A 24,176-nucleotide genomic window follows, 5' to 3' on the forward strand; every position below is an offset into this window, starting at 1 on the left:
GAAAAATATTTGCGGTAACAATGGCCAAAAATTTTCCACACGAGGCTCAAAAAACACCAAACAGAATAAATACTTTAAAAAAAAGAAAACGAACAAAAACAAAAACAAAAATACCTACTCAAACTGCAGAAAACCAAACAGAGAAAATCATGAAAGAAGCCAGAAGGAGGTGTGGAAACATTTTATCTAGAGAAGAACAAAGAAAAGAGTTAACAGCAGATTTCTCCTCAGAAACCATGTCAGCAAGAAAAGAGTAAAGGAAAATCTTTAAAAGTTTTAAAAGATAAAACCACCAACCTACAAGTCTATGTCCAAGCACAGTTATCTTTCAAAAGTGAAGAAGAAATAAATATTATCTCAGACAAACAAAAACCAAGGGAATTTGTCACCAGCAGCCAGATCGAGAGAAATGTTCAAAAACTCTTCACACAGAAGGAAAAATATATAGTTGGAAACTTGAATCTACATAAAGAAAGAAGAATATCTGAGAAGAAATGAATGAAGGTAAAATAAAATCTCTTATTTTTGTTACTGTTATTTGATCTAAAAAAATAATTTTTTATTTAAAGCAATAATAGTTACAACATGTTGTGTAATTATAGCTTATGGGTAAGTGGAATGAATAATAGCAATGTCATGAGGAATGGGAATTACTAATACTCTGTTTTTACTCTGTTACTTGCACTGATATGAAAAAGTATTCTTAGTATTATTTGAAGATAGACTTCAATTATTTTAGAATGTATATCGTAAACTCTGAGGTCAGAACTAAAAATTTTTAAAAAGAAATATAAATGATAAACTAAGAGAACATTATGGAATCATATAAAATGGTCCATGAAAACCAAAGAAGAAAAAAGAGCCTGTTGCAAAAATAAAAGCTATTAAAAAGTTCGATATTAATCTAAATACTCCAACAATAACTTTAAATGTGAACGGTTTAAAAATACATCAAGTAAAAGACAGAGGTTATCAGAGTAAATAAAAACACAAGATCCAACCATATGCTGTCTATAAGAAACCCATTTTTTTCTTTTCAAATTTTTATTTAAATTCCAGTTCGTTAACATACAGTGCAATATTGGTTTCAGGAGTAGAATTCAGAAATTCATCCCCTACATACAACACCCAGTGCTCATCACAAGTGCCCTCCTTAATACCCATCACCCATCCCATCCCCCACCCACCTCTCTCCTTCAACCCTCAGTTTGTTCTCTATCTTTAAGAGTCTCTTATGGTTTGTTTCCCGGTCTTTTTTTCTTTTTTTTCCACCTCCCATATGTTCATCTGTTTTGTTTCTTAAATTCCACATGAGTGAAATCATACGGTATTTGTCTTTCTCTGACTTATTTCCCTTAGCATAATTCACTCTAGCTCCATCCACATTGTTGCAAATGGCAAAATTTCATTCTTTTCGATGGCTGAGTAATATTCCATTGTGTGTATATGTGTGTGTGCATATACATGATATATATATCATATACATCATATACGTATATGTATATATGTATACATGTGTGTATATATCACGTATACATATATCACATACACAAACATACACACACACAGATATATATATATATATATATATATATATATATATATATATATATATCACATCTTCTTTATCCATTCATCAGTAAATAGACATCTGGGCTCTTTCCATAGTTGGGCTACAAGAAATCCATTTTAACTATAAAGATTCTGGGGTACCTGGGTAGTTCAGTCAGTTAAACATCCAACTTTGGCTCAGGTCATGATCTCACAGTTCTTGAGTTTGAGCCCACATCGGGTCTCTACTGTCAGCATGGAGCCTACTTCAAATTATCTGTCTCCCTCTCTCTGCCCCTCCCCTGCTCATGCTCTCTCTCCCCAAAATAAATAAACATTTAAAAAAGGAATTAAAAAAAAATAAATATAAAGACTCTGATAGGTTAAAAGGAATGGAGAAAGATAAACCATGCTAACTCCAATCAAAAGAAAATTAGAGTACCAATATTAATTTCAGACACAGCAGACTTTAGAACAAGGAAAATCATCATGGATAAAGAGGGAGCATTACATAATGATATGTAATTCTATTCAATTATTCAAGAAGATATTACAATCCTAAACAGCTATGCACCTAACATCAGAGTATTAAAATATATGAGGCAAAAATTGATAGAATTGAAAAGAGAGACAAATTCATTATTATAATTGGAGGCTTCACCATCCTCTGTCAGTAACCGATATAACAAGCAGGCAGAAAATCAACAAACATAGTTCACTCAAACAGCCCTATCAATCAACTGCTTCTAAATGACATTTATAGAATATTCTATCCAACAACAGCAAAACACACATTCTTCTCAAGCTTGCATGGAACATTCACCTAAGTGTCTTAGCCCACTGGACTGCTATAACAAAATACAACAGACTGGGTGGCTTATAAACAACAAACATTTATTTCTCATAGTTCTAGGGACTAGAAGTCCGAGATCAGGATGCTAGCATGGTCAGGTGTGGGTCCCCTTCTGGGTTTCAGACTTCTCACTGTGTCCTCATACGGCAGAAGGGGATAGGGAGCTCTGTGGAGCCTTCTTCATAAGAATAGTAACCCCATCCCAAGGGCGCTGCCTAATCACCTGATCACCTCCCAAAGATGCCATCTTCTAATACAATCACTTTGGGGGGGTATGACTTCAACATAAGAACTTGTAGGGGCTGGGGAGATACCAATATTATGATCATAGCACAAAAAAAGACCACATTTGGGACCATAAGACACACCTTAACAAGTTTTTTACAAAACAGGTATCATACAAAGTATTTTCTTAGACTAGAATGGAATTAAACCAAAAAGCAATTAACAGGAAGACAGGTGAAATCTCCAAATACCTGACAATTTAACAACACAATTCTAAATAACACATGGGTCAATGAGGAATTACAAATTTTTAACTAAACGAAAATGAAAATACCAGTTGTCAGAATTTGCAGAAGGCAGCAAAAGCGTATTTAGAGAAAAATTTATAGCACTAAATGTATACATTAGAAAAGAAGAAAGATCTAAAATCAATAACCTAAGCTTCTACCTCAGGAAATAAGATGACAATTTTTTTAATGTTTATTTATTTTGAGAAAGAGAGCATGCATGCACATGTGCAGGGAAGGGGCGGAGAGAGGGGGAGAAAGAGAATCCCAAGCAGGCTCCATGCTTAGTGCAGAGCCCAACACAGAGCTCGATCTCATGTCTCATGACAGCGAGATCATGACCTGAGCCAAACTCAAGAGTTGGACACTTTACCAACTCAGTCACCCATGCACCCCAAGATAAAGAACAATTGTAAGTCTAAATCAAGCAAAAGAAATATAGTGAAAGAGTATAAATCAATGAAATCAGGAATATGATAGGAAAAAAATCAACACACTAAAAATCAGGTTTTTTGACCAAGCTAACCAAGAAAAAGGAGAGAAGACACAAATTACTAACATCAGAAATGAAAGAAATACTGATCCCACAGACATTAAAGGCATAATAAAAGAATACTACAAAGAACTCTATACCCCCAAATTTGATAATTTAGATAAAATGGGCCAATTTCTTAAATGATACACACTACCAGACTCATGCAAGGAGAAAGACAAACCAGCTATCTGTGTTAAGGAAATTGAATCAATAATTAATAATCTTCCCCCCAAAATCACGAGGCCCAGATGACTCCTCTTAGGAATTCTACCAAATGTTTAAGTTAGATAGGATACCAATTCTCTACAATCTACTTCAGTAATTAGAAAAGGAAGGAACCCTTCCTGACTTATATCATAAATCCAGTATGACCCTAATATCAAAAACAGATAATTACAAGATAATTACAAGAAAGAAAACTAGAGACCAGTATCTCTCATGAATACACACCTAAAAATCTTCAACAAAATATTAGCAAATAGAATCCAACAATATCTGAGAAGAATTATATATCACAACCAAGTGAGATGTATTCCAGGGATGCAATGTTGGATCAACATGAGAAAATAAACTGATATAAGCCATCACCACAAAGACAAAAGAAGAAAAAATATATGATCATATTAATTGATGCAGAAAAAGCATTAGACAAAAGACAACACCAATTCCTGGTTTAAAAAAAAAAAAATTCACCAAATTAGTCATTGAGGAGACCATCCTTAGCTTGACAAGAGGAAATACAAATCAAAACCACAACAAGATACCACTTTACACCCGGATGGTTGGCCATCACTTTAAAAAAAAAAAAAAGAAAACAATAAGAGTAGGTAAGGTTGAGGAAAACAGGAACCCTCACATCCCGCTGGTGAGAATGTAATAAAGCAGTAGTGGAAAACACATTGGTGGTTCCTCAAAAATTACCATGTGATGGAGCAATTCCACTCCTAGGTATATACACAAAAGAACTGAAAACATGTATTCAAATACCTGTACACACACGTTCATAATAGCATTATTCATAACAGGCAAAAGGTTGAAACCACCCAAATGTCCATCAACAGATGAACGGATAAACAGGACGTGGTATATAAATATACAATGGAACAGTACTCAGTCGTAAAAGGAATGAAGTTCTGATACCTGCTACAACTTGGATGAACCGCATAAACATTATGCCAAATCAAAGTCCATTTGGGCTGCTGTAACAAAGTACCAGAGATTATGTGGCTTATAACAATAATTCTCACAGTTCTAGAGGCTGTGACACAAAAGGTCACATACTGTATTATTTCTAACTGTATAGGAAACATCCATTATAGGTAAATCCACAGAGACTGAAAGCTGAGTGATGAGGTTGGGGGGTGGGGGAGAGGGAATGGGGACAGAACACTTAACAAACATGAGCATTTCCTTCTGAGATGATGAAAATGTCTTGGAACACAATCGAAGGGATGGATCCCCCACGACACAGGAGAGGCATTAAATGTTACTAAACCACACACGTGAAGCTGGTTACTGGTTAATTTCTGTTATGTGAATTTTACCTCAGTTTTTTAACAATGTAGATAACATCATATTTAATGGTGAGAAACCAGAGACTTTCCCCCTAAGATGGAGACCAAGGCAGAAAGAGAGAGAGGAAAAAACAACAACAACAACAACAACAACAACAACAACAACAACAACATCCAAACACTGCAGGGCACTCAGGATGTTGACAGAAAATCATGTGTTGGATTTGTCAACACTGGGTGTTGGTGACCTGGATGAGAATTCTCAGTGGGATGAGAGAGTGGGAAGCCAACCAGAGTAAGCTAAAGAACAATTGGACTGACTTCTGGTGTTTAGGAAACAGGGTTAGAAACCTTTCTTCATCTTCTCTTGAAACTGCTCAAAAACAAAAGGAGAGCCAGAAACGTAAATAAACACTATACCTGCTAATCAGAAACTGAATTTTTTCAGATCTAGGGGATGTGTGTTAACTGTCTCCTGATTTAGTCTATCCTGACTGATACATGTTTTATAGGGATTTAACCCAAAATTATGAAATAACTATACTGGTTAAATAGAACATCCCTACGAAATGAAAACTGTGAGTTAAAATCATTTTCACCACCATAGGGAGTTCAGAAATAAGAGTGCATGCATAATCTTTACAAATGTGTGATAAATCGCAGAAGAAACAGCTGAAAGCTGGAAATGGTGGTCCACAGGGAGCAGGATAGGGCAGGGGTCGCATGGGGATAGTAGGAGCGATAGCCAAGAATCTGCTGTTTTTTCACAAACCTTACAGAACTCCTGACTTCTTAAAACATGTATATGTATAGGATATCGATAAAATAAAAATAATATTTGAAAAAGCGAACCCAGGGCTGTCAGGGGGGCTAAGGGCAGGTGGGGCATGTCATGTCACAGCCTGAAAGGACCTGGCCAAGAATGCTGTGTAAGCACACCTGTGCACAGGGCTGGGTCCTAGCTGCCTCAGTTTCCACAGCACCCAGAACAGGACCCAGCATAGTGTTGGAGGTGTGGCTGAGGCTTTGGAACTGCAGCCGTGATTTTAAATCCCAGCTCTGGCACTTTCCAGGTCTGTGCATGTGAGCAAGAACCTCACTTTCCTCCCTGGCCTTCAGCGAGCATTCAGGGAGTCACTCTGTGTGGCTCCCCCAGCACAGTGCCTGGCCCACTATGTACAGAACAAATAGCGCTCTTACTGCTTTTAAGTTCTCAACGTATACTTGAAGGAGCTGCCATGCTGCCAGGTTGAGAGGCAGGAGGGAGACATAATGGGGTGGGTCAGGATGTTTCCCGAAAGACAGTATAAAGTGGGGTTGGCACTGAGCTGCTCAGTGGGGTCTGGATTAGGGACCAGATGGTGGAGAGTGAAGCACAGCAAGGCTTTGGGGGGAGGGCAGAATGGGAGCCAACGAAGGGGCTGTATAAAAACAGGGAGCCGGAAGGCCAGGCTGACTGGCCACTGAAGGACGGAACGTGGGCTGGAAGCTGTGGCTGGCTGTATGCTGCACTTGGGGACCCTGCTAGGAAAAGGTCTCATGTGGGATGATTACACAGCTGTTGATGTCCCCTCCCCTTTGCAGGACAAGCTGGGCCGCTCCACTGACCAGACCCCACAGACACCTGGAAGATGGGTCCTGTCCTGGGAGGGGACTTGCTATGGGTTGAATTATGGCCCCTGAGGCAATATTCAAGTCCTAACCCTCAGTAGCTGTGCATGTAACCCTAATTGGAAACAAGGTCTCTGCAGGTGATCACGAAGATGAGGTCATTGGAGTGGGCCCTAATCCATTTTGAGTGGTGTCCTTTTAAAAGGGGGAAATTGGGGGGCACTTAGGTGCTCGGTGGGTTAAGTGTCTGACTTGTGGTCTCAGCTCAGGTCATGATCCCACGGTTCGTGAGGTCGAGTCCTGCGTCAGGCTCTGCACTGACAGTGTGGAGCCTGCTTGGTATTCTCTCCCTCCGTCTCCCTTTCTCTCTCTCTCTTCCCTTCCCCCACTTGCTCACTCTCTCTCAAAATAAATAAATAAACTAAAAAAATAATAAAAAGGGGAATTTTGGACACAGTGATAACGATGCAAGGAGAAAGCTATGTGGGGGTTACAATTATAGCAGCACAAGTCAAGGAAGGCCAGAGACTGTCAGCAAACTACGAGAGCTGGAGAGAGGCCTGCAACAGATTCCCCCTCGCAGTCCCCAGAAGGAGCCATCCCTGCCAACACCTTGATTTTGGACTCCAGAACCGTGAGAAAATAAGCTTCTTTTGTTTAAGCCACCCAGTCTGTGGTACTTTGTCACAGCAGCCCTAGATAGCTAACACAGGCTTGCGGCTCTCACTGCCAACAGGTGACACCCTCAGACACAGCCTTATCTAATGCCTCAGTCACAGCCTGAGTGCCCGGCTCCATCCACTTGGGGAGACTTTCCACAGTGGCCCCCAGTCCCCAAGCTGCCCTGCCCCCACCTGGCGACCCTGGAGAGAGCCCCTAATGGCAGGACCTCAGGTCAACCACCTGGGTCGATGAGTAGCCTGGAGTTGGGCAGGGTTGGGCGGGGAGACCCTACCCACATCCTGCTGGCTCTGTTGCACTCCCAGGGAGAGCCACTCACTTGGATGTCCCTGGCCCATGTGCACCTAACTGGAAGGGGGGCTGCCTGGGGAGGCAACACAGTGCCATGCAGAACACAGTGCAGCAGAAAGCACTCTGGTGAGTCTGATAGGGGACACAGGCGGGGTCATAGGAAACAGTCTACTGTGTGGCCATTGGTTCTCTAGGGACACCCTGCACTCCTTCTTGCCTTTTTCTGCAAAATAAAGGTAAATTTGTAAAAACAGAAAGCAATGAAAAATTTTAGTATAGGTGCATTTAAGCTTTTCTTAGAGAGAGGTGGGGGCCACAGGACACAACGCTTTTCTCTCAGCTCCCATTCAGCACGGGAGCCGAGGTGTATACGAAACGGCAGGTGGGGCCCAGCACAGTGGTGACTATCACCCAGTGAGTGGTGAGGTCCTACTCACTCGCAGTCGCCAGGCCCAAGAGGACTCTCAGCCATCCGCAGGACGGTCCTGGCCTCAGAGGCTGGTTTGCCCACACAGGATTCAGCAAAGCTTAAATCTTCCAGAGACTGAAACAAGAGAACACAAATAGGGTATCAATGGGCTGCAAGCAAGCTGCTTATGTATGAACAAATGGCAACTCTCTTATCTGAGCGACGGACCACACGTTTAAAAAAAAGAGGCTAACAGCTCCCTGCACCGAAACGTCAAAGGCGGCTCGGAACTGCGGGATCAGAACTCCAAGGTTCTGCAGAACAGCTGAACATTTTGAAAATCAAAGAGCTGCAAATAGATCGTGAGTCTCTCCAAGTTTTCAAGTGAGCCCTCCTGCTCATTCCCAAAGGTCAGCACACACAGACAGCTAACGATTTTGAGGCCACCAGCGGCCGGGCCTTGGTAGGAAAGAGTGGGGAATGTATTTCTCTAACCCTTTTGGAAGAAGACACAGGAAACCCTATAGCATTAATATTTCAGGTTTCACTTGCTCTAATAGGAAATGAAGCACATTCTTCAAAGTTCTGTTCCCAATTTGTTTTCCAAAGAAGCAAAACACTACACAGAATACAGAGCTTCGTGTCACCTGCATTATCTTAAAATCGTATGTGACATACATGGCTAGGAGTTCTACAAAATACACTGAACAAAGCCTTTTCAAAGACAGAGTGATCATATATGCACATGTAGGGGCACAGTGCGAGTCATCCCCTGTGCAAGTGACATCATTTCCTCCCTGACACATGGGGGCGCAGCGTCCAGCCTGCAGACCAGGGCCACCCTGGCATGGGCCATTGCCTGGATCTGTGCAAGGAGCTGGACTACGGAGGCACCTTGGTTGACATCCTAACTCTGCCTCTTACAGCCTGGGAGGACTAAGGAACCTACCCATGCCTCAGTTTCCCTCAGTTTCCCTACTTCAGAGGAGGATGGGAGCACTAAGATATTGGGGATCAGGCCTCACCTCCAGCTCCAAGACCTTGGTCTCCCTATCATGTCAAATGAAGGCACCAACCCCCATGACTTACAAGGTTCCTTAAGCTTTTTTTTTTTTATTTTTATTTTTTTTTTAGTTTATCCGTTATTTGAGAGAGAGAAAGAGAGAGCAGGAAAGGGGCAGAAAGAGAGGGAGAGAGGATGCTAATTAGGCTCTGCACTGTCAGCACAGAGTCAGATGCAGGGCTCGAACTCACGAACCGTGAGATCATGACCTGAGCTGAAATCAAGAGTTGGACACTCAACCAACTCAGGCACCCTAGGTTCCTTGAGCTTCAATGTCGATGGCTGGTGCCATGTTCCCTGTCCACAGAACAGGCCATCCAGCTGAAGGCCTCCTAATCCAAACATGGAGCCCACCCCCAACCATGGGCCCACTCTAATACCGATGGACGAGGGCATCACTGTCCATGCAGGTAACAACCAGGCCAAACCACACCTGTGCCTGCCCCAACCAAAGCCAGGGACACTAATGGGGTGCATGGAGGCATGATACTACATGACATGGTCATTGACTTGACCACAGCATGCAAAGCAGCCAACTCCCAGGCCTCAGCCTTGATCACTGCTTCAGTCTCCCCTCATCATTCCCCAAGGCCCCATGCCACTGGGGCTTCACCCCTTTCCTGCCAGTGTTCGAGTCATTCCTTTTTTTGTTCCTCCAGAATCTTATTGACAAACTCCTATTCACTCTTCAAAACCCAACTGGGAAAGGCATCCCTGAACTTCAGTAGTAAGCACACTCTTCTCAGTCTGTCCGGTTTCTGCAGTTTTCATTCTCAACCATATCCCCTGCTCCCTCTAGGAGCCTACCTGGCCTCATGAAGGCAGCACTCCAGACTACAGATGCCACAGCAGCCAGCAAACCAAGGACATGGGCCTCAAACATAGCCTTCAAGAAAGGGGAGGGTCAATGCAAGGAGCTACAAAGACCGGGAAAGGGCTCTGAACGGGAGCACTGGGTTGGGGTCACAGACACCAGCCACAGCAGAAGCGGTGAAACATGCCACTGAAACCATACTGAGCACTCAACACCAAGCTCTGAGGCCACCAGAAGTTTCTGACTGTGGAGGGGGTTATCAGGTCAGTTTGGTGCAGGATGACCTGGGAAGAAAAGGGCTCATCCACGAGTCCCCGGAAGAAATGCAGAAGTCCCTGTAGGGGTCAGACTTGCAAAGTCCCTTGGAGAGAAGTCCCCCAAAGGGTATGTTTATGGAGCCATTCAGAAGAGGCTGCACAGAAAAGCTCCTTCATGACTTCCCCCTGCTCTCCATGACTCCAGGCCCTGCATTCTGTATGGAAAGCCTCCTGCCAGCCCCCAGAGCTGCATAATTACCACGCTGCACAAAACTGCCTTTCACCAACCTGCTAACCGCCATGAGCCATAGGCTGCCATGTGCAGCATGTCCCTGAGGCTAAAAATACAACGACCTTCTCAGGGACACTCCTCCTCCAGAGGCCATCCACAGAGGTGGAGGTGAGGCTGCCTGGGAACCAAAGAGTCTTTCTTGGTTGCTTATCTCCCTCCATTCAAAAGCCAACTGTGGAGCCAACCTACTATGTGCCCAGGTTGGGTCCTCAGCTCTCTGCCTTCTGCAATGTCTGGCAGACGACCCTCCCTGGTAAGAAGCTGGTGACACTGTGCCCCTCCCCACTCCCCCCTGCCCTACACTCAGCGGCTCACAAGGCTCACCCAGAAAAAAGGTTCACAAGGAAATGGTAAACACTCCAGAAACTCATATATCCCCCCAGTCGCGAACTGACTGGGAGTAAAGTTCAGCGGTGCCCTCCATGACTCCTCTTCAACCCCAGAAAGAATATGGGAAGACACGGGGGTAGACAGGCATGCCAGGCCAATGCTAGTGCTCTGCTCCTAACAACCAGCCAGCCTGGTCCACCTCACAACGAATGGTGACTGGTGGGATGAAGTGACCCTGCTGTGAACAGACAAGCTAGGGCTGGGCCGGCACAGGGAAGCTGCCTGGCCTGTTGGGAGGGACACGATGCTGGCAATGTCACACCCAGCTCCACCAGGTCCACCCTGACACTGGGCCCCTGGACAGCAGAAAAATGACCAAACTCAGGAAGGCAGAGCTCACAGGGTCAGACCTGTCCCCAGGGTCAAGGGCAGCCCTAACCTTTGTAGCCTGCTAGAGTCACTTCTTGCCTATGGCCCTCTATGTGCAGTGGCTGGACTGCCCATTCCTGGCCCGCCCCTGCTCACACTTCAACAGACCACTGTGCATAGAGCATATTGTCTTCTCTCAGTCAGAGGAAGGTCCCACCATGTCCCCTCCCCCAGGCCAACAGCACAAGTGAGCTTGGTGAGGCCTTTCTCCACCCAGTCCCTAAAGAATCTGAGACTGAAAACACCCAGATGACCAAGAGGTACATGAAATGCTTCACATTGCTGATCATCAGAGAAATGTAACTCGAAACTAGAATGAGATATCACCTGACACCTGTCAAAATGGCTAGTATCAAAAAGACAGGAAATAACAAGTGTTGATGAAAATGTGGAGAAAAGAGAACCCTTGTGCACTGTTGGTGGAGCCACTGTGAAAAACAGTGTGAAAGTTCTTCAAAAAATTAAAAATAAAACTCCCATTTGACCCAGCAATTCCACCGGCGGGTATTTATCTGATGAAAATGAAAGACTAACCCCAAAAGATATCTGCACTCTTTTTTTTTTTTTTTTTTAATTTTTTTTTTCAACATTTATTTATTTTTGGGACAGAGAGAGACAGAGCATGAACGGGGGAGGGGCAGAGAGAGAGGGAGACACAGAATCGGAAACAGGCTCCAGGCTCTGAGCCATCGGCCCAGAGCCCGACGCGGGGCTCGAACTCACGGACCGCGAGATCGTGACCTGGCTGAAGTCGGACGCTTAACCGACTGCGCCACCCAGGCGCCCCTGCACTCTTATGTTCATTGCAACATTATTTACAATAGCCAAGATATGGAAGCAACCTAAGTGCCCACTGACAGATGAATGGATAAAGAAAACATAGTAAAAAAAGTGTATATATACACACAGTAGAATATTATTGAGCCATTAAAAAGGGGGTGCCTGGGTGACTCAGATGGTTGAGCATCCGACTCTTGATTTTGGCTCAGGTCATGATCTCACTGTTGTGAGATTGAGTCCCATGTTGGGCTCCATGCTGCTCATGGAGCATGCTTAAGATTCTCTCCCTCCCCCCCCTTCCCCTCGCTCCCCTCTGTCTCAAAAAAATTAAAATTAAAATTAAATTAAATTAAGCATTTAAAAACAGGAAATCCTGACATTTGCAACAATATGGATGGACCTTACCAGCATTATGCTAAGTGAAATAAGTCAGACAGAGAAAAACAAACACCATATGATCTCGCTTATATGTGGAATCTAAAAAAAACAGAAACTAACAAACAAAAACCCTGAATTCATAGATGCAGAGAACAGATTGGCAGAGAACAGAATGCCAGAAGCGAGGGATGGGGGTTGGTGAAATGCGTGAAGTGGGTCAAAAGATACAAACCCCCAGCTATAAAATAAGTCCTGGGAATATGATAGAGACCATGATGACCGTAGTTAATAATATTGTATTGCATATTTGAAAGTTGCTTAGAGAGTAAACCTTAAAAGCTCCCATCACAAGGAAAATAATTTTGTAATCATGTGTGGTGATGGCTGTTAACTAGACTTAATGTGCTGATCATTCCACAATATATACAAACATCAAATCATTGCTCTGTATACCTGAAACTAATATAATGTTATATGTTAATTATACCTCAACTTCAAAAAAAAAAATCTGAGAAGGAAAAAAGATCAAACCTAGGTCTGAGAAGACAGAAATGAGAATGTACAGACCAGGGACAGGGACCCAGATATGCAAGCCAGAAGGTTCTGCCCTGAGGCTCTGCCCTGCACAGACAGGGCCCAGCCTCCAGGTGGCAAACAGCAGCCGGGGCAGCCATATCCTCCTCACAGCCCTCAAGCAAATGGCACACAGCCCTGGCAGGTATCCTGACACAGCCCAGTCAGTGTCCAAGAAGCCCTTCATATTTCCTCTACCTCCAAGAACCAGAAAATCAGGGGCTGCTGTAGGTGTCTGTCTGGGAAGCCAAACATGGGCCCGCTGATAGACAGAACATGGAGAACTTGTTCTCAACATCTCCCAAAGCCTTCCCATCTCAGCTGATGGCTACTTCCTTCAAATTGCTTAGGCTGAAGCCTCAGAGCCATCCTGGGCCCTTCACCTTCCCTCGCCCTCACAGTAATCAGGGAAATCATGCTGGCTCTACCTCTGAAGTCAACACAGACTCCCAGCACTGCTCCCCCATGACCACTGATGCCTGGGCTGAGCCCCCATGCCCTGTATGGCTGTATGGCACCTAACATCTCATTGCCTCTATGCTGGCCCCTGCAAATCTAGCCCTGGTGCACCAGACCAAATGATCATCCCCAGTGGTAAGTCCTCACCACAGTCTCTGAGACCTTACACAATCTGGCATGCATCCCTTCCACCACCCCTTGTGACCTCTCCCTCTATACCTGTGCCCTCATTCATTCAGCACCAGCCACCTGGCCTCCTTGCTCTTCCCTCGAAGATAACAGACAGATGGTACCCCAGGGCCTTTACAGGGGCCATGCCCCTGGCTATCCACATGGCTCCCTCCATGCCACTGCTCATACCTTACTCTCCCTAACCACCCTACTTAAAACCACGATACCATCCACCAGCCTTCCCCGGCCTCCTCCCCTGCTCTATGTTTCTCCATAGCTATTGCCACCATCTAATACCTGATATGTGTCTTTTATTTATCTTGGTTATTGCCTGCCTGCCCTCCCTGGAAAGCCAGCTCTATGAAAGCAGATTTTTTTAACCAACATTCAATAAAAACACATGGAATGAATGAATGAGTACATCCTCCACCTAGGAAGAAAGCAGGACATGCATATGCCACAGCCAGCACCAAGTGGCCCAGGGAGCTGATGGGGACACAGCACTGCTGCCCACTTCAGTGACAATGACATGACTCCAGCACCGCCAAGCGGCCCAAAAGGAAGAAGAGAAAGCCCTTCTTGGGTCCAGATAAGCCCCAAAAGGATGCTACCTAGAGCCTAGAGCTGGAAGCACCAGCTCCGCCCTTTCCTTTTGCAGGTGAGGAGCCGAGGCTCAGAGGCCAACACAGACCCTCCGCACCCCATCCCAAGCTTTGCTGTAGTCTGCGCCTTGACCCCGGTAGCAGTGAGCACAGGGCCCAGACCCAAGGCTGGCCACAAGCACCCCCAGAGGCAGTTGCAGAGTGGTGAAGAGCCCATCTGGAGCCAGACTCCCTGGGCTTACTTCCTGAGAATCCCAGCAAACTATTTAACTCCCCTGGCCCCTCCTGTCCCATCTAGAACATGGGGGACCTCAGACAACTCAGAAAGAACATTAACATGCACCAAACTGCCCAGAGCAAGATCAGCCAGGGATAAGTAAGCACTGTGACACTCTAAAGCAACACCTTCAATATGAGGCTGCCCTGGGGCATGGGGAAATGAGAAACGAGAAAAGCACCCTGAAAAGATGGAGAGGAACTAGAACTTTAAGCAAAATAATGAGAGGAAATAGAATTAAATGGTCCACATATCTAATGGCTCTGTCCTCAATACCCTCCCAGAATTCTCCTTACTGATCTAACGTGAGCATGCTCCACAAGGTCTTCTAGAGAACACTTTGCAGACAGGAAACACCAAGATTCACCATAATTTTCCTGAAAAAAAAAAAAGTTCTTCCTATGATGGTGTGGAGTAGGGGGTCTGGAACAGTAGTCCTGGCACGAGTCCATGGCTGGATGACAAGAGCCTACTCCCTGTTGCTGGGCTCCCAGACACAACCCACAACAGATAAACCCAGACAAAGACAGGCACCTCCATATCCTGCTTTCCCAGGAAGGGCAAGCTGGGTAGAGAAATGACACCACCCTGTGCCCTCATGCTCCAATCCTCTGCAGAGCCCTGGTCTCCCAGAGCACAGATAAGTAAACGGGACTTGAGTCCACCCCAGCCAACAGCTGGCAGGCAGAGGGGTGCTCCCTAGCTTTGGGGGACCATGCTGGGCACTGGCTTCAGGGAAAGTCTAGGGTGGCCACTTCTGCAAGACTAGCCATGGGGGCGTAGGGCTGTGCTCTCAGGTGGAGTCCAGGCCCAGGACAAAGGTAAAGGGGGTCCACTCCCCTTCACAAAATTTCAAACCCACAGGTACACCCCACCTCAATGGTGCCACACTAGGAGTCAAGGTGTGTTCTAAAAACATCTGTGCCTGGAAAGGTCTCTGCTCTGTTACATGTGACAATGGCCATATAAGGCCATATAGGTCTCCCATATGCAGACTCCTAAGGCAGCAGGGCCACCCGGTCAAGTGAGTGGGATCAAAAAAAAAAAAAAAAAAAATCAGGATCGACTGTGAAAGACCCAAAATGGTGACTTTGTTTTTGTTTTTAATGTTTATTTATTTTGAGAGAGAGAGAGAAAGCATGAGCAGGAGAGGGAAAGAGAGGGAGACACAGAATCCAAAGCAGGCTCCAGGCTCCGAGCTGTCAGCACAGAGTTCGACACGGGGCTCGAACCCACAAACCATGAGATCATGACCTGAGCCGAAGTCAGACGCTTAACCGACTGAGCCACCCAGGTGCCCCTAAAATGGTGACTTTGCAAAGCAGTGACCACAGGCTCCATGTATCTCACAGAGTGGTGCCGGGGGTGAGAGGGATAGCAAGACACAGGCCCCAGCAGAGAGAGCAGAGGGGCACACAGTGGTTTAGGGCAGAAGGATCAACACAAATCCAACCCACTGGCCCAGAGTGGAGGGTCCTGGTCCTTGTCAGGGAGCCCCTTGTCCTGCAAAATACACCAGGGAAGGCCCGCCTTCCAGGAAAGACTCCAGGTCCATCTGCCCAGCAGGAAGGAAGCCAGTGAGTCTGGAGCCTCACCCCCAGGGAGTCAGCACAATAGCCCTGAGGGAATTCTATTCTTATCCAGCACGACCAGGCCAGCAGAAGCTAAGGAAGGGCAAGTAAGTCACTTGCTCAGGGTGGTAGGGCTAAGTTCCAGGAGAAGTCGGGGCCCACTGACTTCTCGGGGCCCAACCCTGGGGTGACCACATTCTGAAACCCTCTCTTTTCTTATGCCCACTGTGCTGCCTTCCATCTGGGCATCAGACACGTAGCATCCAATGCAAGACATGATGATGTGGCCGCACTGAAGCACTTGTTGGTATACTGTTGTACTTTGCCAACTTTTGAGAGTGTTATCATTTTGTTTTATGCCAAAAGGACACTTCTCTTTGACTGTCACAAAAATCTCAATATGATCAAACAGGGTAAGTAAGATGATGGAAATCCCACTAATTGTGTAAAAATTCTCCAAATGGACTAAATTTTTTGCCTACTATATGAGGTATTCTTAATTTGATGGATCTGAACTGGGAGGAAATTTGAGGGGAATCTGGCACCTGACTGGATCCCCAGATAAGCAAAAACTAGAAATAGGTGCTAAGCCCCCAAACAGCTCCCTCGACTTCTGGTTGGGCCACCACACCTGCCACAGGAAGCTGATGCCCCTGAACTGCACCCCAGGCCTGCCATGACTTCAATAGTCTACAGCTGTGGCTGGGTGGGCTGTCCTTTGATGGATGTGCAGACACCAAGTACAGGACCATGGACTGAGACCCATCTAAGCTAAGCACTCCCTCGTGTGTAACTCCAGCTGAGTTCTCTGGAAGTCCACACCGGCCATCCACCTCTCAGGACCTCCAATGCGTGTCTAACAGGCATCTTGACCTCAGCATGTCCAAGGTGGGCCAAACTTCCCCTGCAAAAGATCCAGCTCCACCCACAGCCTCCCCCACTCCCAGGTGATTACAACTCATTGCCCAGTTGGGGACACCCTTGACTCCTCTCTCACCAGTGCCCAGTACTGGCTTGAGCTTCAGGTGCCTCCAGAGCGCTACCTCCTCTGGTCCTCCCCACCACCCTCCCCAGCCATGGCCTCCATGATCTTGTGCCTCCTAACAGGGCTGCCTGCTGCAACCCTCACTCTATATAGCACCCTACCTTAGCGGCCAGGGTGGTCCTGAAACACAACACAGAGGAACTACATAGTGTCTCAGTTAAGCTTGGGCTGCTAAAACAAAGTACTACGGACTGGGTGGCTTAGCCACACAAATTTATTTCTCACAGTTTTGGAGGCTGGAAGCCTAAGATCAAGGTGCCAGCATGGTCAGATTCTAGTGAGAGTCCCCTTCTGGGCTGTAGGGCACCAAGTTTTTGCTATGTCCTCACATAGTGGATATCCTTACAGAGCTGTCTGGCCTCTTCTTATAAGGGCACCAATCCCATCATGAGGACCCCACCCTCGTGACCGAATCACCCACAAAGGCCTCCCTCCTGATATGGGGACTGGGTATTTATTTCCATAATGAATTTGGGGGGACACAAACATTCAATCCAGGATGTGTGCGCATGCCCTTATGGTGGGTACACCTCAATAAAATGTTCACTTAAAGAAATCAAAAAAGGGGGGGTAGAGGGGTGCCTGGGTAGCTCAGGCAGTTAAGCGTCCAACTTTGGCTCAGGTCACGATCTCACAGTTTGTGAGTTTGAGCCCCTCATCGGGCTCTGTGTTGACAGCTCAGAGCCTGGAGCCTGCTTCAGATTCTATGTCTTGCTCTCTCTCTGCCCTCCCGCCACTCACACTGTCTCTGTCTCTCTCAAAAATAAACATTAAAAAAATGTTTTTAAATAAAAATTAAAACAAAAAGAAATCAAAGGCATTGTAATAGGGAAGGGGAAATGGGGGGTGCCTGAAGGGTATGGGTGATGGGAATGTTCCAGGATTACAGGGTGGTGGTGGTTGCATAACGCTGTGAGCATATTAAAAAAACTCTGCACTGTTTTAAAGGAGTGAATTTTACAGTATGGGAATTATATCTCAATAAAGCTGTTATAAAGCTTTTTAAATCATAAGTCAAATCACATGTTCCTCTTCTCAACCTCTTTCTTCCTCCAACAGCCCACTGCCACTCAGAGTAAAAGCTCTCACGATGGCAGAGAAAACTTCCTCTCCCGCATCCACACCCTCTGGCTTTCCACCCAGTCACTTGCTCTGCCCCTGCCTCACAGGCTGTCTGCTGTTCCTCAGACACATCCGGCCTGACCTCCATGGTGTCCCACTCACCCCGAGGCTGCATCCCTTGTCCTGTCCTGCACCCATCCTGATCCACCTCATCTGCTGGGGTGGACACCCCTCAATTCCCACCTGCTGTGGTCTATGAAATACTCCCCTACCTACAGCACCTACAGAAGTGCTCAATGGCAGCCCCTTGGATTTTGATTCAATGACAGGACTGTCCCCAGGACACACAGACTGATGCTCAGGGAGACCCATGGCCAGGTGGGCAGAGTGGCTACTTCAACCAGGGTCTGAGGACTTCAGCTATAGCTTGCCTACCAGCCCCACACGTTTGGGACCAGCTCACTCATCAATACTTCCTATGTGCCAGGCACAGGCTGGGGGTGAGCAAAGGCCCCAGAGGTAGGACCTGGAAACACAGCTCCCATCTGTGACTTGAGGGGAAACTGCATTCCCCACTCAAGCCTCCAGCTACAAGGGCTTGTGAGGCCTATAGAGCCAGGCCTGCTGGGGAGGAGGGCCACATCCCCACCAAGCACACAGAGGGGGACACAGGCTCTGCCTTATGAATGGTCACAGTTGGAAGGATGCCGTTAGGGAAACCTCCCCTGTAGGACTGTGGGAAAACAGCCTGTTCCAATTGAGACACCCACATCCAGGCTATTTCCTGTTCTAACAAAGAAAGGTATCAGTTCTCATATGGAAGAGACCTCAAATCCCATCCCACCTCCCTCTATATTCACATCCTCCCCATGAACCAGCGGGGACAGGAACACGGACTTCCCTGGGCACACATGAGGCCACAGCAGCAGAACAGTGGCCTGTGTGTCTCCTGGCTGTGCCATGGCATCAGCCCCCACAGTACACCACACTGCTGCCCACTCTCCACCCACTATAGGGACAACAAGGCCGGGCAGCAGCCACCCTGATTCCTGCCTCCAAAGCCTGGCTCCTGCACAGGCCCCGCATCCCCAGCCCCCACGCACACCCATCCCCACCCCGATATTCCTTTAAAATCCTACATCTTGCCAGAACATTACAAGACAAACAACACAGAATCCAAGAGGGAATACAGAATCCAAGAGGGAATAAGGAACAAAAACTGATGAAGAGGAGCATTGCGGGGGGGGGAGGGGGGGGGGGGGCGGGAGGAGTGCTTCCTTGCAAGGCCACCTTGCCTCACCTTGCTGCCAGTTCAGAATCTCACAGAGGCTCCCAGTGATTATTATTGTTATTTAGGCTGAGTAGTTGGGGACCAATTAGAGCAGCCAAGTCGCCAGCCCCTCTTTGCCCCACAATGGCCCATAAGCGGCGGGCAGCTGTGCTGGGACAGGTGGATGCAAGTGGACATAGGATAAGAACTGAGGAGTCAGGGGACCAGGCCACCACAGGAGCACCAGTCCTCAGACACAAGCCAGCCCCGCAGCACCCCGGCCCTCCCCCACACCACAGAAAGCAAATACTCAATGGGTTATCACAAGGGGCGCCTGGTTGGCTCAGTCGGGTAAGCTTCTGACTCTTGATTTCAGCTCAGGTCATGAACTGACAGTTCATGAGTTCAAGCCCCACTTCAGGCTCCATGCTGACAACACAGAACCTGCTTAAGATTCTCTCTCTGCCCTTCCCTCAACTCACACACATTCTCTCAGTCTCTTTCTCAAAATAAATAAACTTAAAAAATTTAAAAAGGCTATCACAAAAGGCTAGTCCCAAAACAAGTACACAACTAGTTGAGTCAAAACATTTGTCAAAACCCATGAATGCACAACACAAAGAGTGAGCCTTCCCCTAATTTATAGTAACAATAATATATCAGTATTGGCTCATCTATTGTTAATTAATATGCCATATTAAGACTGTATGTGAATAATAGGGGAAAGCAGGCATTTGAGAGTGAGGAGGCAAAAGGAAACTGTGAACTTTCTGCTCAGTTTTTCTGTAAAGCCTAAAACTGCTGAAAAGCATTAATCCTGCTAACTTTTTTAAATATAATGGCTGATTGAGAGCTAAATGTAAGAATAGATACCACTGAGGAGCTAATGGGTAAACTGGAAAATGAGGTTTAGGGATTCTCCCAGAATGCAATGCAAACAGACCCTAGGAAGCAGCCCTACAGGAGGCCAGGTTTCCCCTGACTTTGCTGAGAGCCATTAGGCTCCAGGAACATCCTCCCCAAAGCCAGCCACCACAGCCTCCTGCTCCCCAAATTGAGGAATGTTAGTAAGTTCTCAGGGTTTCAGTTATTCACCTTCTTCCCCACCCCCAGACTGGTTTTTGTAGGGTGGGGGGAGGGGTGGTGGGCAGCAAGTGTGGAGACAGCAAAGGAGCCTTAGAAAACACGCAAAACCTTAGCCTGCGTCCTTGGCCTCTCCCAAGCTGCTGCATTTCGGAGTTCATGGCCTGAGGGAGTATTCTCTCTTTATTTGGCTGTTGGTGGTGAATGACCTTTTTTGCGGGCTTTCTCTTTTTAAAAAAAAAATTATTTCTTTAGGAGTCCCAATGAAGTCTTTCAGAAAAGCATTTCATCACTCTCTTTTCAGAAACTTAAATATGCACATCCTTTCATGCAACAATGCCATTTCCAGGAGGACTCACACAGATCTGAAATGATGTCTGTATGAGGGTTTTTCATTGCAGGCATCTTTTTAAAAAACTTAGGAAACAACCTAAGTGCCCATAAATAGGAGAGCAGTTAAATAAATTATGGCAGAGTCCACACACTGGAATACTCTGAGGCACTTTTCTACAAGAGTACAGACCAGTACGTACTGACAGGGAGAAATCTTAAGGCCTACTGTTGAGTGAAAAGCGGAAAGATAGCTGGAGGCTGAGCGTCTGTGTACAGATCCCAGTTAGAGATCCATCAAACCAGCTAGAAAATGTATACGTATTTGCAAGTTCATGTATGGGTGCAATGGCATCCAGAACAGACCAGAAAGGGCAGAACGCTTGTCAGCAGTTTCCTCTGGGGAAGGGAGTAGAAGTACGGGAGGGAGGCTAAGGGGGTGTTCACTTTTAATTTATTAAATATGTGTGTACTTGTTGGGTCTTTTGCCCAAATACATGTATTATTCCCCAGCACTGTAATGACACCCACAGCCCACGCCTTCCAGGATTTCATATTATAGTCGGGGAGCTGTCTGCAGTAAGAAAAATGCCCAAGGGGAAGGGGAAGGATCGACGGGAAGAGAGCAAGTGGAGTTTCCCACGCAGGAGCCACTGCTCCTGAACATCAGGAAAGGGTGGAGGGGAGTTGGAGTCTCTTCAGGAAGGCAACCCCTGGCACAGAGATGCAACCCTCCCAATTGATCAGAACATCCACACACACCACAGGGTGAGCCCAGAGATGACAAAAACACACGAGGAGGCCATGGCCCAAGAGAGAAATAAAACAAGGGCTGGGGGACCCTGGGGACTAAGATGTTCTAGGCCAGAACAGTGGGTGATGCTGGAGTATTAATCTGGGTGCGGAAAGGTAAGGAATTCAGTTCCATTCACTGAGCGGTTTAGGCACAAGTGTGTCAGGGGTGTGTGCATGTGTGTGGTGGGTGGTGCGTGTGCGTATGAGGGGGTGGACATGGGAGTGTGCACAAGCATGGGTGGTGTGTGTGTGTCTAGGAATGTGTATGTTGTGTGTGCCAGGTGTGTGTGCAATGTGTATGTGTGGTGTCTGTGGTGTGCACGGATGGTGTGGGCTTATACATATGTGCTGGGTGGTGCAGCTGCTGTGTGTGGAGGACTGGGGAAGACAGGCAGGCCGGCAGCCTGGGACACACCACAGTGACCTGCTGTGCCTGGGCAGGGTTCAGGGCCAGGGGGTGCAGAGCAGCAGCCCCTCCCCTACCCCACACCGTGACAACCCCAACAGCTCGGGCTTAGGTTGTGGTGCTGAGCCTCTAGGTGGAGAGAACGAGAAGCATCTCCTTCTCCCAAAACAGCACTCACGAAGGGCAGACCCCAAGTGCTCTGGATGCTTGTTTTCTTTAACCTTCTCTGGGAAGGGCGAGGTCGGGGATAAGCTCAAAGGGAGAGCCCCGTGAGGGGGACTGCGCCACGAGGAGGAGCAGGTGGCAGACACGCAGAGTCCCTGAAAGTGCCCCGGGGAACACGAGCAGCTTGTCAAAACAGCCACCCTTCTGAAATCTGGGCAGCATATCTGCTCCCACGGTGCAGTGCGGGCCTCGCGGGCGTCCACGGCACAACAAAAGCATCCAAAAAAGAGACTTTGCTGCAAGATGGCCCCAAAACCCCAACCTGCTTCAAACTTCTGCTGCAATGTCGAATCCTTCCTAGGCTCAAAAGCAAACATACATATCTTCCTGTGTACAGATCTTCCCTTTTAAAGCCACCTAATAAAAATTAAATTCTCGGGGCGCCTGGGTGGCTCAGTCGGTTGAGCGTCCGACTTCGGCTCAGGGCATGATCTCGCGGTCCGTGAGTTCGAGCCCCGCGTCGGGCTCTGTGCTGACCGCTCAGAGCCTGGAGCCTGTTTCAGATTCTGTGTCTCCCTCTCTCTGACCCTCCCCCGTTCATGCTCTGTCTCTCTCTGTCTCAAAAATAAATAAATGTTAAAAAAAATTTTTTTTAATTAAATTCTCATACAGACCATGAGTGGAAGAGAGCCAATTTCCCAGGGTGCGGAGGCCCTGGATGCTGTGGGCAGACTGCCAGATTCACCCCATCTCATCTGCACCATCCCAGGCACTGATACCCAGAAGGGCAGCAAGGAGACTCTCTTCCAACCCCGCTGTTAGGAGGTACTCTCACATCATTAAAAAGCCAAGAAGTAATTCTCAGACCAGACACAATGGAAACCTAGAATATTTTCTAAAAACCAAGTTTCTTCTAAAGTTTCTCTCCTCAGGGCACTTGGGTGGCTCAGTCAGTGAAGCATCTGACTCTGGATTTTGGTTCAGGTCATGATCTCACGGTTCATGGGATGGAGCCCCACATCGGGCTCTACTCGGACAGAATTGAGCCTGCTTGGGCTTCTCTCTCTCTGCCCCTCCCCCCTGCTCTTGCTCTCTCTCTCTCTCTCTCTCTCTCTCTCTCTCTCTCTCCCCCCCGCCTCTCTCTCTCTCAAAATAAATAAATAAACTTTAAAAATAAATAAATAAAGTTTCTCTCCTCAAGGACTTCCACAAAGGCGAAAGGAATACCACGTGGCTAGCTAGCATAGTTATCCAAGACAAAGTGATTTTATGCCACAACTAATGGAACTTCTTCCAAACTTTTGATAACTGCTAAAGTTGTAAAGACCGCGAGCCACACGTGGTGGGAGATGCCCTCTCCCATCTGCTTCTGTAACTCCGTCACCTGACCCAGCGCACACTGGGCAAGGGCCACTGCTGAGACCCCAGCCTCAACCTGCTCTCCTGCCAACCCCGTGGGCTACTGTGAAGACAAAGCAACTAACAGATGTGAAGGTGTTGGTTTCACACACAAATGGCAGGGATGGCAGTATTAGGAGGGGTGGACCCACCTGTTTTAAAGTCAGTCACTGAGCAGGCTGCCCCAAGCCCGCCTCCAACTGTCCAGAAGTTCTTGCACTCAGGCCTTGTATGTTAACACACGCACACTGTGGTGCGGAGGTGCTCTGCTTTATATGTGAAAAAACTCAAAAGTCCTTGCCCCAGACAGTGCTGATGTGGGAAATATTAAAATGCAAGGCTCCATGCAACAAGGAAGCCCTTGGCTGGCCCACCGCGGTGCTTGGCAGTAGATGTTCAATAAGTATTTGCCGAATGATGAATGAGTGGATAAATGGATGGATGTGATGCGTCTTTGAAATCTTTTCCTTGCAAGTTTTTAAAGGTGTATTTTTAAAGTAAATACACACACAAGATATCTTCAAGTAAAAGGCCCAGGGAACAAAGGATAAAAATCAGGAAGCATTAGGGCCAGGGGCCTGCCCTCTGACATCCTTGCAGCTTGAAAGGATTTCCCGATAACTGCATAAGAGTGCCTAGAAGAAATGAGGCCAGCTCTTCTTTTGTTTC

At 46.8% G+C, this 24,176-nt stretch overlaps 1 protein-coding gene across 5 annotated transcripts in view; it reads right to left on the bottom strand.

Annotated features, from left to right (window-relative positions):
- Positions 1-24,176, bottom strand: part of APBA2 (amyloid beta precursor protein binding family A member 2) — a 272,181-nt gene that overhangs the window by 216,708 nt on the left and 31,297 nt on the right. The window contains exon 2 of one of the 5 annotated variants that reach the window (XM_045448855.1): positions 7,986-8,092. The exons of the other annotated variants lie outside the window; for them this stretch is intronic. The gene's annotated coding sequence lies outside the window, so the exon portion shown is untranslated. The remainder of the gene's footprint in view (positions 1-7,985; positions 8,093-24,176) is intronic. 5 annotated transcript variants of the gene reach the window in all.

The sequence above is a fragment of the Leopardus geoffroyi genome, chromosome B3 (genome assembly GCF_018350155.1).
Source record: "Leopardus geoffroyi isolate Oge1 chromosome B3, O.geoffroyi_Oge1_pat1.0, whole genome shotgun sequence".
In the NCBI taxonomy this organism is placed as follows: domain Eukaryota; kingdom Metazoa; phylum Chordata; class Mammalia; order Carnivora; family Felidae; genus Leopardus; species Leopardus geoffroyi.